Genomic DNA, 6,687 nt, shown 5'->3' with positions numbered 1-6,687 from the left:
CCACTCCTGAGAAACCCTTGGCATTTAACAAAAACAACATAGTCTAACACAAAGTCCTGATGGGGAGCTGTGGGCTAATGTGTTGGACTGCAAGGTCAGTTTGAACCTCAAGGTCGGCAGTTCAAGCTCACCAGTCACTCCTCAGAAACCGTGTACAGGGTTTCTGTGAGTTGGCACTGACTCGCTGTCACTTAACTACAACCTAACCCAGCTAACACAGAGGCAGTGCAGTGAATTTGGAAGTTTTTCAAACTTGAATTCTTAGTCTTGTCCTTGAAATTGTCTATGTGAGTTACTTCTAAATTACAATGTAGTTAAGTGCCCTGAAGTCAGTTCTGAGAAGCTGGGGGGATTGAACCACCAATCTTGTAGTTAGCAGCTCAGTGCTTATCCTACAGCAAGGACTCCAAGTTGCAATGTTGTTGCTGTGTGCTGTTGAGTCGGTTCCAATTCATAGTGACCCTGTATGGGGTTTCCAAAGGAGAAGCTTGTGGGTTTGAACTGCCAGTCTTGTGGTTAGCAGCTCAGTGCTTACCTATAGTACCACACCGGATCTCCAAGTTGCAGTTGTTGTTGTGACATCCGTCAAGTCAGTTCAGACCCATAGCGACCCTGTATAGGGTTTCCAAGGAAACAGCTGGTGAGCTTGAACCACCAACCTTGCAGTTCAAACGGCTTTGCAGTCTGGTGCATTAGCCCACAGCGCCACACCAGGACTCCCCAAGTTGCAGTGGTGGCTGTGTATGGTGGAGTCGGTTCCCACTCATAGTGATCCTGCACAGGGTTTCCAAGGCTGTAAATCTTTACAGGAGCAGAATGCCTCATCTTTCTCCTGTGTAATGGCTGGTAGTTTCGAACTGCTGACCTTGCGGTTTGCAGCCCAATTCATAACCACTCTGCTACCAGAGCTCTTTGTTGCAGTGTTATCTACTGATGAGAGTAACAGTACCTGTATTGCCTTCATTTTATGAGGATGAGAGTGAGAATATAGGATGCACAAGGCATGTAATGGTGGTGTGTGTCATGGGGTCAGTTCCAACTCATGTGACCCTGTATAGGGTTTCTAAGGATGCAAATCTTTTAGGAGAGCAGAAAGCATCATCTTTCTCCAGTAGAGCAGCTGGTAGATTCAAATTGCTAACCATGAGTTAGCAGCCCAACTCATAATCCACTAAGCTACCAGGGATCCTTAAGGCACATAATGTTATGTGTTAAGTGCCATCGAGTCTGTTCCAAAATTTTAGTGAACCCGTTTAGGGTTTTCAAGGAGTGGCTGATGAGCTTGAACCAACAACCTTGTGGTTCAAACCAACCTTGCAGTCCAGCACATTAACCTGCAACGCCACACTAGGACTCCAAGGCACATAATAGGGCTTAGTATAAAATTTCAGTTATCCTACTAATTTCTTTGGGCTAAATTTTCATGCTAAAATTTAAAAACGATTTAATCTACTCAAGTATGTTAAGTTTATATTTATATTTGAACATATTATTGTTAAGTGCCATTAAGTTGGTTCCTACTCATGGTGACCCTGTATAGTGTTTCCGAGGAACAGCTGGCGAGTCTGAACAGGCGACCTTGTGGTTCAAACCAACTTTGCAGTCCAGTATAGGTTTTGAAAAACATAATAATGACAAAAAAAAAGAAAGAAAGAAACACCCTAGTTAAAAGAAGTTCTTTGTCCACATTGAAAGAGCATCGAAGAATTGCATACTACTTATTTACTATACTATTGAAGGTTTGAAGTCCTGGTATGGTGCTGTATAATAAGCACAGGACTGCTAGCCACAAGGTTGGAAGTTCAAATCCACCAGCGCTTCCTCAGAAACCCTATACAGGGTCTCTATGACTCAGCACCAATTTGACTGCCCTTAACATACTTAACAACTGAAAATCAAGGTTAACTAAATGGTTTCTGTTTTGATTTTTCCTGAGTAGGTTTGTCTACACTTTTTGTATCCTTTCCAGATAACTTACTAGTCTCTCATCTTCTAAGTCTTCAGTTCACTAGCGTTTCTCCTTTGGGGTCAGGGAACAGTCTCAATGTATTTTGTTTCATTGCAATGATTACAATCCCCTCCATGCATCATCAAATAACTAAAGGGTACACCCCACAGGCCTGCCCCCCACCCGCCCCCAGCCACCAGCACACAGCCCTTCTCCCTCCCTGAGTCCAGTGTCCCCAGATGCTCCATCTGTCCATGTCATCGTCTCTGTCTCCATCCCTGGCATCACTGCCTCTCAGGGTAGGGTCCTGGTCTCTGCTCTTCTCACTTGATGGTCCCAGTGACCTCCGCTCCTGGGCTGCAAAATCAATCACTTTCCTCTTTTTGTCAAAAAACATCTACCTCTGTATTTCCTACCTTCACAGTCAGTCCTGATGGCAATTATTCACTATTGTACCACAAGAGTCTTATCCCCATTTCTTTTCATCAGCCCGGTCCCAACAGATTGGAAACCATTCAGTGGAGAGTCTACCTTCACCCACCCAGTCTAGAACTAGGCTCCCTTTTGAAAGCTTGTAAGCCAGTCACTTCTTGTCTTTATAGCCCCCACCCCCTATTTTGGATAGTCAATGTCTAAGTTGCCCATCCCTGTCAACCCTGTGTAGTGAGGGAGTGGGAGTAATCCTCGCTGTAAAGATTTGTTTCCTTTTTTGAGCTACTGCATTCAAAAGTACAGGTAAAGTTCATAAAATTGTAGCAAGTTACTCCACGCCCCCACCACCACTCCTTCTTTCTTCTTTTAGTGGCGTTCTGATCATCCAGCCATCAAAGCAAGGTCAAGTGGGTATTATCTGCAAGTATGGGTGTTCTTGTGCACCTCCCCTCACTTCATTCATATCAGCTGGATGCTTCACTCTCCGCTCTAGTCCTCTGTGGCCATGTCACTGCCTCTGTGCCCAGTAATCCCTGGGTCTTGCTGTACTGCTGGCCATCCAGATCTCCACCCAGGTTCACAGGAGTCTATTGAACGTGGTCAGACGTAGCTTCCAACTTCATTGTTTTTTTCCCCCTCTTCCCCTCACCAGCCAGACCACATGCCTGTTCATGTATTCCCCTTGAGTCTCAGTCTTGGAAGGGGATTTGCTCTGAGGGGTCCCAACCACTTGCCTTGATGGCTCCTGGGCCAACAGCTTACTTGTTCTTGTAGTAATCAATCAGACTGCCATTATAGTTTAGGATTTTTCCTGCCGGTCTTTCTTTCACGGAGTATCTTCTGTCCTTCTTGCCACTCCATCCAGACTGGTCTTCTCGTCCTTTCCAGTGGAAATTTCCTACCTCAGTCGGTTCTGGATGGGGTTCTGGATTAAAATCCCTAAACATTTGCACACAAATGGCATACTCATTTCAGAGATAAGGAAATTGAGGCTCAGAGGCACTATTGTTTTGTTCAAGATTACACAACTAATTCTGGACTGAGCAATTTCTCAAACCCTGGTCTTGACTTCAAATCTTATGCTTTTTCCCCCCAAGCAATACTTTCAGTTGCTTACCACCCAGGCTATGTAGAAAGGTTGTTTCTTTGTGAGAGCAGCTTACAAGCAAATTGTCACAGGACTTCGAAGTAGCTCACTGAGTTGTAGGCAAATGTGCATGTATTATCAATTTCTGGCTTTTGCCCATCTTGAAACTTTAAGGTTTTTGTGCTTTGTTTATTCCCCCAGTTCCTTTCCTTACTCTATCCACCTTCCTTAGGTAAAATATCCCATTCATATGGCCTGATTCATCATCTGTAGTCATTGAGAATATCTAACGTATCAGGATTGTTCTGAGGATTAAATGAGTAAACGGACAAACAAACCCTATAAATCATCTCAAAAGTTTGTGGGGGACACAGCTAAATAAATGGAAGCTACATTGTACAATGTAGAAAGAGTTTCCACAGTACCTCTGGTGTCAGGGAAGTGGATTCTTTTTACCAACTCAAGTGCATTAGCAAAAGTTTAATTTCTCCCTGTCTTTACAGAACAGCAATCAGAATATTTCTCTAGAGTCATATTTTTACTGTTCCCAGGTAAAAGTTAATTTTTATAATATTAAGATCAAGTCAGGATGGACCAACTTTAAGAAACTTTCTTCTTTGCGAACACCTTTGGTTGGCAGACAAAGGCCCAGCAAGGAAGGGTCTAAAGATCAGCCACTCAAGTTGAAGAAAAGGTGGATTCTGATCTGCGGGCTGTGAACCACAAGGTCAGCAGTTCGAAACTACCAGCTGCTCCATGGGAGAAAGAGGTTGCGTTCTGCTCCCGTAAAGATTAACAGCCTCGGAAACCCTGTGCAGGGTCACTATGAGTTGGAACCGACTCCATGGCACAAAACAACAACAACATTGTAGCTACAGTTTTGCATTTCGGATGCTTTTCCATTCCATCATCTGCTCAGAGCTTGCACCCCTGAATCAGAGGCATCTTGGAGAAAAGAAAGCATCATGGAATCAGTGGAAGACTGCATCATGCACACAGGTTGTGGGCAGTGTCTGGATTTGAGGTAGCCTGAATGCTGTAAGAAGAACATCCTCAAGGCAACCCAAAGGGCTCTCCTCCGAGTGAAGAGCTGGTATCTTACTGACTGATCCAGAGGCATGTCAACACTGGGAATTTCCAGAAGCAGATTGCTAGCCCTGTCTTCTGAGACGCCTTGAGGTGGATTCGAACCACCAGGCTTTCAACTAGTAGTCGCGTGCGTAACCATTTCTTCACAGACTCCACAGGACCTACATAGTAAAGGAGCCTCCAACGAGTAATACAGAACATTTAGTACCACTCTTTATAAGTGAGGGTTCCAAATAATTTATTTTTGTGTGCCAAATACTATAAAGAAATCCTTAGCAAATATAGAGCTAAAAATTATGTTTTCTTTGAAAGATGTTTCATACACATAACTGCTTTATCAGCTCATATGTCATCAAAAGTACACTTTATTATGGTACCCTAGAAGAACTGATGCCTTTGAGTTGTGGTGTTAGAGGAGAATACTAAAAGTGCCAAAAGAACCAATAGATCTATTTTGGAAGAAGTGCAGCCAGAGTGCTCCTTGGAGGCCAGGATGGCTAAGCTCCGTCTCTCATACTTTGGACATATTGTCAGGAGGTAACAGTCCCCACTGGAGAAGGATGTCATGCTGGGTAAGATGGAGGGTCAGAGAAAAAGAGGAAGACCCCCAACAAGATGGATCAGCCAGGTGGCATCATTGATGGCGTCAAGTGTGGCAGCGGTGGTGGGGTTGGCCCAGGATCGGACATTGTTTCGTTCTGCTGTGCATGGGGTCGCTATGAGTCAGTTCCGACTCGATGGCACCTGACAACAACAACAACAACAATATGACATTGAATTATAAGCATTGTGAAAAGGCAGAAATCTCAAGTAGGTTTTAATACACTTATACACTTTGTCAGTAAGCATATTATGGCCCCATTTGTTCCTAAGTGGAATCCCTCAATTTCACAGATGTCCCTACATGAAAGAATCCCTTCCCAAACTTGATCACAAAGACGTATCTGCCCTTTCATTGAGTAACAACCAAACATCACATCGTAGAACTCTGCTCTCAGGATCTCTACTTGATGTCCTTTCATCATCTACAGGAGAATCCTCCTGGAATGGGCTCTATGAACAATAGCAGATTTGCTCAATAATTTAAAGTGCATTTTGTCATAGACCATTAAAATTTGTGCTAAGGAAGATTTGACCACAGAAAAAATGGAAGGAAAAAAAAAGCTATAAAAGTGTTCTACTAAGTGAAACCAATTCTGGGAAAAAAAAAAATTTCTATGAGCAAACACTATGAGGAAATCCACTAAAATGTTGCCTGCAAATGGACTATTAAAAGATAGTTGGATTATAGATGATTCTAGTATTTCCTTATTTGGCTGAATTTTCTAGATTTACCAAAATTAAGGCACATCACTTCTACAGTAGAAAAAAAAAATCCTCCCCTCAAAAATAGGTATTTCTGGAGAGAGTAAAACCTAAAGCTGCTTTAATTGGACAATATATTTGAGTAACTAATCACTGAAGACTTTAGGGATGGGATTTTAAAATGAAGTTAGTGTGCACGTTGCCACTTCAGAGCCTGGGGTACTCGGTAAGGGGCAAGTCCAAGTACAAGCAAAATGCTTTGCTACCATAGAACTGAGCATTGGACAGACTGCAATTTTCTGCCCCCAGGAAGAAAATCAATGTTTCTGGGGAGGAGGTACCCATTAGGATGGATGGATTTGGGGAGCTCATTTACCTAGAATCACGTGTTGTTTTGATTTGGATTATTTTGTTGATTGTTCATTAGCAGTGGCCAGTGTTATCATTAACATGCGGCACCATAATTAATATGCAGAGTCATCATTAATATGCAGTCAGTGGTTACCCCAGAGCAGAGGGCTGAAACACTCGTAGAAGAACACACATGGATTTGCAGTTGATAAGCTGAGGAAAACTGGTCACCTACAAATTTCAAACTCTGTTTCAGGTTAAAGGAAAAGGGTGGAAGCTGCCATAGTTAGTTTCCTGAGTTTCATATTTCCTGTCTTTTTCTTCCTCTCAAACATGCTGGCCCTCCCTCCTGGGTGACATTTTCAATTCATAAAGAGATTTAAGTTCATGCATTTTTCTTTATCACAAGTTAAAATTAAACGCTGCTTATAACCTGCTATAAATCTTATAAGGAGCTTTGGTGGCACAGTGGTTT

Source organism: Chrysochloris asiatica, unplaced genomic scaffold (genome assembly GCF_000296735.1).
Source record: "Chrysochloris asiatica unplaced genomic scaffold, ChrAsi1.0 scaffold00004, whole genome shotgun sequence".
NCBI classification, from domain to species: Eukaryota; Metazoa; Chordata; class Mammalia; order Afrosoricida; family Chrysochloridae; genus Chrysochloris; species Chrysochloris asiatica.
The sequence above is the reverse complement of the archived record's forward strand: the minus strand, read 5'-3'. Positions refer to the sequence as shown.